Here is a 9,511-nt window from a genome sequence, read left to right on the forward strand (position 1 = left end):
TGACAACCTGGGCTCTTTGGTTACTTCTGTCTTTTTCCTTTCTTTCTCCTACTTTTAAAAATTTTTATTTTTAATTTACATTAAATTTTAAAAAATAAAACTAAAATTTTTTAAAAATTCAAAACTAGTTTTTTAGAAGGCATGTGATGTTTTTCCTGCTCCCGTTATACAGATATGGAGGCTTTCTCATCTGTAAAATTGTGGGACAGCAAAATTAGCACTCAGCTCCTGTTTTGTCTTCACCAGTTTAAGCGTCCTCAAGCACCTGGGCTATGTGACAGCATTCTGTCTCAAAAAGCCTAAAAGTCTAAAAGAAAAAGTGTGGGAGATACGATCCGACGTAAGCATGAGGCCCTGAGCTGATCATAGCTCACATCTGTAACTATGGGGTGGGGAGGCAGACAGGAGGCTCTCCTGGGTCTCCCCGACTCTCACCTAACTCCGACAGCTGGCACCACATATGAACACACATGGACGTGTGTCTGCATCTCTCCTAGAAGTAAAGTGTAGAGGCTAATAGGAAAACCCGAGGGAAATCATGTAAAACTCTTTTTTAAAAGGAATTATTATTATCATCATTATTATTTACATCCCGCCCACAGTTTCGTCCCTCCTCCCCTCCCTGTCCCTCCCCCGATCCTTCTCTCTGCTCTTCTTCCATTTCCATGCAGGAAGGCCAGGCCTCCCATGGGAAACTCTTGAGTCACCTTGAGCTGTTTTGTTCTTCCAGAGACGGAGGCTCTGACAGCATCTGGTCTACCTTCTGCTTGGCGCTGCTCTCTCTGTCCGCAAGTGTTTGTTGACTGCAAATGACACCCTCTCAGATTTTCTCAGTGGGCGCTTGTATTCACAGGCTGAGTGATCATCCTGCCCTTTGTCACCTGCACAGCTTTAACAGCTGGTTTTTTTATAGGAAATCTGAGCTTTTCACAACTGCTGTCACTGTGACGGTGATTGATTTTGTTGTTGTTTGCTTGTTTTGCTTATCAAGACGGGGTTTCTCTGTGCAGGCATTCTGGCTGTCCTGGAACTTGCTTTATGGACCAGGCTGGCCTCCAGAGATCCCCCTGCCTCTGCTTCCCGAGTGCTGTGATTAAAGGTGTGCATCCCCACTGCCTAACTGTGACTGGACTCTTAATGAACGGTAGCTTCTGCCCCCAGGGACCCTGGTGGGCTTGACAGTGAGCAGTGAGTACTCAGGGGGCCAGCTGAGATAGTCTACTCTGAGGTTTTTATGGCTTAGATGGGCATCAGCCTGCAGATGAATGGTTGCTGATCATCCTTACATATGGGACTACAGAAGCTGCTGTGTTTAAAAGATGTCGTGTATTCTGATGGAACTCTATGGAAGAATTTTGCTCATCTCTAAGTTGTGTGGAATTTATAGAGGGGATCATTGCATCAGCCCACTTGGACCCTCGACATTAGATGCCCACTAAGGTATGTCTGACCTCACATTTCTCCTCCTGCCCTGTTTCCCAGTCAATTCCTGTCTGCCATCAACTGTGATCTTCATCTTTCTACAGTGAGCCACGTTTCCCTGAGTGACCTGTGCACCCTTCCCTGTGTGACTTTTGTCTCCTTGTGGTGACCGTTGTCTTTCCGAGGTGACCTGTGCCTCCCTGACATGACTGTTATAACATGAGATACCCTGTGTATCCCTAGGGTGACCTGTAATTCTCTGAGGTGACTGGCCTTTGAAGTGACATGTATCTTTGAAGTGACATGTATCTTTTTGAGATGTCTCCCTGAGATGACCTGTAACTCTCTGAGTTGACCTGTGTCTTCCTGAGGTAACCCATGTCTCCTTGAGATGGCCCATATCTTTCTGAGGTAACCCGTGTCTCCCTGAGGTAAGCTGTGCCTCTCTGAGATGACCTGTGTCTCTCTGAGGTGACCTGTGTCTTCCTGAGATGAACTGTGTCTTCCTGAGGTGAACTGAGTCTCCCTGAGGTGACCTGTGTCTCTCTGAGGTGACCTGTGTCTCTCTGAGGTGACCTGTGTCTCTCTGAGGTGACCTGTGTCTTCCTGAGTTGTTATGTTTCCCCAAGATGACCTATTTCTCCTTGAGGTGAAGTGACCTATAACTCTCCGAGATAACCTATGTCTTCCTGAGGTGACCTATGTTTCTCTGAGGTGACCCGTGTCTTCCTGAGGTGACCCGAATGTCCCTGGGGTGGGAGGGACATATGAGTCAGGAGACAGGAGCTTGGACAGCGAAATGACTGTTTCCAACCACAGTTTAAGCTTTGTGAGTTGACCTCACATTCAGATCAGAGGCAGTGCCTTTGATTTTCTCTTTGCTAAATCCACATTTAATAGTTTGATTTTTAAGCACACAGGGTTCTCATGTTGAAATCAGAGTGTCATCTTGGACATTTGGTGCTAACACATCAGCAGTCTGTTGCCATCAAGAAAGTTTCATTTCCCTTCATTTTGTCTGAGAGCCCTCTGGACATAGCAACAATCACTGTCCATCTTATGGCACCTGGGAGTTGAGAGGAGATCCAGGTGTGATTTTAGGCATCCCTCAAGGCTCTGTTCCCACCAGTGGCTCTGTGGCTCTGTGTTCCAGGCACCTCTTCCTTACCTGTGTTTTCACAGGGTCAAGGGGCTTGACTACCTCTCCTTCCCAGGGATAGTTGTCCGTGAGTCTGCAGGAGGAGCCTTTCCCTGCCCATCACTCAGGCCATGCTCCTGCCCAGGAACTCAAGCTGGTGAGTGAATGGCCTGGCCCCTAGCTGGCCAGCCCCGTTACTGGAGGGCAGCTGTCTCCAGAGTTGCCCATCGACACAGCTTCTGGTGAAGGTGAGGGGATATGAAAGTGTGGTGGACATGCAAGCTGCTCCAAAGCAATCGTTCTATCCCAGGCAGCTCAACCGCCCAAAGCTTATGCCATGAGAGTTTATTTTCTCACAGTGTGAGTTCTGGAAGTAGAAGGTCAAGTTGCCAACTGTTGTCTGCTTGACTCAAGACAAGGGCTTTGTCTTCTCGCTATGACCTCATTCTTTCTCCCGAAATCCATTTGTAGAGAGTGCAGGAAGAGAATGACTCCCCAAGCCCCTGGTTACCCGGTCCTTCTCCCTCTGTAAGGACTCTTCTCCAGGCCCAGCCTCCTCCCCACAGGAGGCCTGTTTCACGTAGCAGTATTCTTTTGTTGCCTCTTTCATGGATTGGAGGGATACCGTGGAGCAGGCAAGATGGTTCAGAAATCACCAGTGCCTTCACCCCATTCTGTGGCCGGGCAAGCAGAAAGCCTGCCTCCAGCCTTCTCAGCTCCCAGTTTACAGATTGGAAGTTTGCTCGCGAGATGAACAAGTGGCCTAGGCCTGGAAATGGACAGGGAGAATGACCTGGGGTCTCAGAGCACAGGTAGGACTGTAGAATGAGATTCTGCCAGCTTCCATGGATGGATGGGTGACTTCAGACTGTGACTTGGTAGTAGTTAAAAACAATTCTAACCATTAGTGACTAGGTTTATTCAAAACACAGTTTGGGTGCAGATAAGGAAAAGCTACTCCCAGCCTCTTGGTGACCTAGACACTTATACTAAATGGAAGTTGCAATGATCTCAGGAAGTGAGCCAGGGTTGGGAACTCATCCAGGAAGAAGATAATAGTTTGAATTACAAATGGTGGGTTGCAAACTCTACCATTCCTTTCCTGAATGGGACCCTCGTGTGGAGCATGACCTCATGCACCTAGCCCAGGGCTCTGGGAGTTGAATCCCTGAACAGCCATGGAGGGCACTCTGCTTATCTCATGATAGCAGGGTCTGATGCCCCCTTTAATTATTATTTTTTTGAGACAGGGTCTCACTATAGAGTTCTGGATGACCTAAAACTCTCTATGTAGATTAGGCAGGGCCCAAACCTGCAGGGATCTACCTGCCTCTGCCTCCTGAGAGCTAGAATAAAAAGTGTGCCTCACCAAGTATGGCTCTGTAAAACATTTTTAAAAGATTTATTTTATTTTATGTTTACGAGTGTTTTGTATGCCTGTATGTATGTGTACCATGTGCATATCTGGCTGATCTCTGCAGAAGTCATGTTCTGAGGGGTACAGAGCCCCCTGGAAGTGGAGTTACAGTTATAAGCCACTATATGGTGCTGGAAACCAAACCAGTGCTCTTAACCACTGAGCCATCTCTCCAGCTCCTGGATGATTCTTTTGAAATAATTTTAAAAATACATTGTGTGTGTGTGTTTGTGTGTGCATGTGTGTGTGTGCACATGCGTGAATGAACTATAGTATAAGGAAGTCAGGAGTTGGTTTTCTTCTTCCAGGGCTCAGGTCGTCAAGCTTGGCAGCCATATTAACCCACAAAGCCCAAGGAGTTTTAGGCTCCCGTAATTTCTAAGTCAGGACTCATGAGTTAGAAGCATACAGTGCACAGGAGAGCATCAGTTTCTGCCGTTTCAGTTACTATCCATGTCTACACATGTACACGTCTGTATGTTCATATTCTCAGGGTGATATGGACTGATGCACACCTGTGAGCATGTTCATGTGTATGTTTGTGCATGAACCTCCACTTCCCTTCAGAGACATGCGTGACACCATCTGAAGGCATCAATTGGGTTCAAACTGACAAATTTTCCAAAGAGTTGCAAGGAGTCCCCAGTGACTTGGGTTCCCTTTCCCAGGGTGAGTTGCCCAGAAGAGCTGTAGCCAGACTGAAGAGGACTCGCTGACTTTACGCTCCCCACAGACCCTCTCCATGGTATCCACTCCTTTCTTGGATATTTCAGACTCTCCTTTTTCAGTGGAAATATGCAGTGCTGCACAGCAGGTCAAAGACCGTGGGTAAGGGAAGGGCTTGTTCCTGGGCAGACCTGATTTCCCCAGTTCTCAGTACTGACGCCCCTGACACCTGTGTGTGGATGTGGCCTTTCATGAGAGTTCATGTGTGCACCCCCTTTCTCACCCTGTATGCGGATGTGGCCTTTCATGAGAGTCCATATGTGCACCCCCCTTCTCACCCTGTATGTGGATGTGGCCTTTCATGAGAGTCCATGTGTGCACCCCCCCCCTTTCTAACACAAGCCACCTGCTGCCTCATTCCTCACACTGTATCTGACATATGGCATCTTCCTTCCTCACCAAACAGGGCCTTGATTCCTTCTTTGTACAATATTATTTGAATATTGCACATCTGTTTGTTCCACTGGCCATAATGGACCCATGGATAAGCATCTACACTTCCCGTTGGCTCTGGGGTTTTAGGATCTTGGGCAGGTAGCTCTGCCTCTCTGCCTACAGCTCTCCTTCCCGGCAAACAGTGGGCCTTCCAGGTGCTAGGAGAATGAGAGGAGGCAGTGGTAAGTCAGCTGGAAAGCACAGGTCAGAAACCTCTGAAGAGATGTGGGACTTCAGGGATCTGGGTTTGCAGGGGGCCTGTGGGATTGCTTCCCTGGAGGCCACATTGCTTCCCAAGAAGTCACTGCTGGTTCAGGTGAGAAGTGTGTGTGTGCAGCAGGCAGTTGGTGAGTGGCCGCAAAGGGCTTGTGACACTCTGGAGCTTGAAGACAGTCTCCTGAGGAGCTGGGCGAGGAGCGGACATTGTACATCCCAGGAACCCTTGTTACCCCAGAATCCTAGGTATGCCTTTTCTGAAGCACCTCCTGATTGGTGTGGTCCTCCTGACTCCCGGCAGATTGTACATCCCAGGAACCCTTGTTACCCCAGAATCCTAGGTATGCCTTTTCTGAAGCACCTCCTGATTGGTGTGGTCCTCCTGACTCCTGGCAGATTGTACCTCCCAGGAACCCTTGTTACCCCAGAATCCTAGGTATGCCTTTTCTGAAGCACCTCCTGATTGGTGTGGTCCTCCTCACCCCTGGTACCCCATGCTCCATGATGGCAGAAGAGGGAGGGACCAGGGAAGGAGTACTAGTTGAAGTCTCCTGTCAGCTGAGAGTCAAGGATTCCAGCAGTTAACTGTTGGTTCTGGAGGTGCCTACAAAGAGACACCATTCCTTTAGGTAAATCAGCAACAAACAATGACTTTTAAGTGGATACGGCCTTTCACCTTCCAAGATTAAACTCATAATTTTCTAGGTATCCCACAAGTAGCCTCGTAACAAAAGACACTTCTTAGCACCCCTCCCTCCCCCGTCAACCTTTGTGTCCTTACAGAGTGTGATCCTACCCAAGAGATCTCCAGAACCACACGATAGCCTCATTAAAACAAAACAACCCTTTATTAACCCTTGAGTTGTAACTGTATGTATGGCTGCTGTAAAGACAATACAGTGTCTCTCCTATGGAGACCACCCCTGCTCATCGGGGTGTCTTATTTTTTCCCCTGGAGTCTTTCAAGCTGATGATCCCATGCCGTCTCCTTCGCAGGAACTCTGGCTCTGTTTCCTTGGATCCGAGACCCAGAAATGGTTCCCACCCACTGGGCTCTCCTGAGGCCCAGCCTTTCCTCAGAAGCAATGGTGGCCTATCTTCTGAGGCGTCTATCTCCTTCCATCTCCCAGTGCCTGTGACGACTGCATCCTGGGAACAGTAAATCTTTAGAGACTAGCTGTCAGCCATCACGTCCTAAACCAGCAGCTGCCACCAGCACTGACAGCATGAAGGGTGGCTGGCGCTGCACCCGGGCTCCAGCGCAGCTGAGACTGCAGAAGGCTGCAGAAGGTGTCCATCTCAGCCATATCAGCCTGTCCCTTCACTCCAGGGGACACGCTCCTGTGTGGACTGGAAAGGTGCACGGTCAGTTGCTGGCCCATCCATGGCCCAGCTGTGACAGGATCCTCCCAGGAAGAGAGCAGAGGCCAGAATGCAGGGAAATTGCCACATGTCCAGAGAAACCTCTGTAGCATTTTTATCAACACATTCAACTAAAAACAAATGACACAAACCATCTGGTTTGTTTAATAAATGGGGCAACATAAACAGCTAAGACCAACCTCTAAACAAACACCAAGGTAAGTGAAAGCCAGTCATTGTTCAGGAGCAAAGGTGTAATCAAATTCTAATTTTCTATTCCAATAAACATCTTTGAATTAGTGCCTACTCCACTAATTATGAAGAGGTATTTTTATTAGCGTTCTACTTGATTAATAAAGCACAAAACACAGATTACCTATAATATTACTCTCAGTTCCCGTGGGGAGTATCCGGGTGGCTTCCGCATGTGTTTAAATGCTAAAGCAAGAGAACCCCAAGAGGAGAGGGGGAGGGGAGACAAGCCAGTTTTTAAAATGTCAAAGAGAGCAAGGAGGGGGTTTATGGAAGGACTTGGAGGGTGGAAGGAAATGATGGAATTATATTACAATCTCAAGAACAAAAAAAAAATGAAAAATTTTAAATCATTCAATTTGTAAGACAAAAGCAAAGCCACCTGGCACAGCGCCCCAATCCCTTTGTGCTGTTTGGACAGAACATTTAGTGTCAGCTTATGCCCCGTGTTTCAGGAGGGAACTCCCTAACCTATATCCTAGTGGTGGGTCTCTACCTACAGACCTGAGGAGGGTGGAGGAAGAGCCCCATGAACTGACAGTCTCCAGAAGATGCTTTGCTCAACAGCAAGGGCTGTGTCAGCGACAGACTAGGAGACAGAAACCCCCTAATGAAAGCAGGGACCCTAGAGCAGTACTTCTGAAATGTTCTTGATGGAGGCCAGATCAGAATTCTATTTTCTGTCTTCGCTGTCTCCTAAGTGGGCACCTCTTTCCTCCTCTCTTGAGCTCCCATTCATGACCACAACAAGCCTCTGTCTACCACTCTTCCTCCATTGTTTGTGAAGTCTTCCAATTTGAGAAGCAAGAACTGCTCAGAGTGGCTTGGTGGTTCCTGGGACCCTAGCTCTTTAAGAAAGTTTCTGTCCTTCTCAAAGACACCCCAATATTCCTGTATCTTGGCACCGTGCCCCAGAGTCCTGATGTCACGGGGCAAACACATGGAGAGACTGCCTTGCCGCCTGTGGGGTTGTAGCTTCTACCCAGGCCTGGGATTGACATTGGGCAGCCAGAGGGTGGGAAAGCTTCTACCTGGCGGGTTGCAGGACTGAAAGTAAACTTGTCTAGAGTCAGCTTGCAGCTTCTGGTGTAGGTGAGGCAGTGGCAAGAGAGTTAAGTGTGACCCTGTAGGGACCAGGTTTAGAGCTTACTGAACCTTATTCACAAGGCTCAGAAGAGGCAGGTAGACATCTTTAGGGCATGTGTGTGCATGCTTACATGCTCATGTGTGAACGGGATATATTTTCAAAGAAATCCACTCCACTCCATCCCAACACCACTTAGGACTTTAGCTTTGGCAGGAGTATATACAACCATTTCCCCAAGAATGTTAATAGTTTTTTTAAGAAACCTCACTGTAGTCTTGGAGGATTTAGCCCTGAAGTTTTGAAGTGCTTCCAGAGTTTGTTCACTGTCCCAGGAGGAGAAGCTGGCCCCATTCTCCTGGCTGTAGAATTTGGATTAATGTGCTTTCTATTGTGATGAAAACATTGACCCAAAGCAACTTGTGTAAGAAAAGATTATTTGGCTTACACCCACTACCTTGAAATTCATCATCAAGAGGAATCAGGGCAAGAACTTGAAAAGGAACTGGAGCAGAGATGATGGAGGAACATTTTCCTGGCTCATACCCAGATTTAGGCTCACATTCAGCTCTCCTTCTTATATATCTCTGGGCCCACATGGGATGGGCCCTCCCATTTTAATCATTATCAGGAAAAGGTTTCACAGACTTGTCTATGGGCCAATCTGATGAAGGTACTTTTTCTCTGCATAGTTTTGGAGCCTGTCCTGGAACTCGTTCTGAAGGCAATTTTTCAATTGTGGTTCCTTACTAGCTTGTGTTGAGTTAATCAAGAAAAACTAATCAACACAGGTCCTGAGGAGGGAGGGATAATCTGGGTCACACCATTGTGCAGATTGCTGGACTTCCAGGGATTTTGTAGGCTGGTTGTTAGATACAGATATTATTAGAGATTAAATTTTATCCACTGATAAAATTATATCAATGCACACAACGAATGCCCAACATGTTAAGCAGGGGTTTGCTGCATTGACACTAGCACTCACAGAACTAAGTTTTTGAAGAAAAAAAAAAGCTTTATTGCAGATTGCAGGCAAGAATCATTAAAGTTCTGCCTCTATATGTTTGAATACTTTGTCTCTAGTTGGTGGAACTGTTTGGGAAGGATTAGGAGGTGTGGCTTTGCTGGAGAGGGAGTGTTGCTGGAGGCAGCATTTAGATTTGAAAGGACTTAGACCAGTCCCTACGTGATTTCTCTGTCTCCTGCTTGTGGATAAAAATGTGAGCTCTCAACTGCTGCTGCCACCACGCCATTTTTGGTTGCTAATCTTTTGAAACCATAAGCCCGGTTGAAGCCTTTCTCTTATAAATTGCATTGGCCATGGTGTCTAGCAGGTCTTTCTTTAGACCTCCAGCTCCTGAGTGACACAGAGACTTATTAATTTTGAAAGTACAGCTTGAGCTTGGGCTTGTTTTTAACTAGCACCTAAAACTGAAATTGATCTACATTCTGTCACATG

This window comes from Myodes glareolus, chromosome 11, assembly GCF_982192425.1.
Source record: "Myodes glareolus chromosome 11, mMyoGla1.1, whole genome shotgun sequence".
Classification (NCBI taxonomy): Eukaryota; Metazoa; Chordata; class Mammalia; order Rodentia; family Cricetidae; genus Myodes; species Myodes glareolus.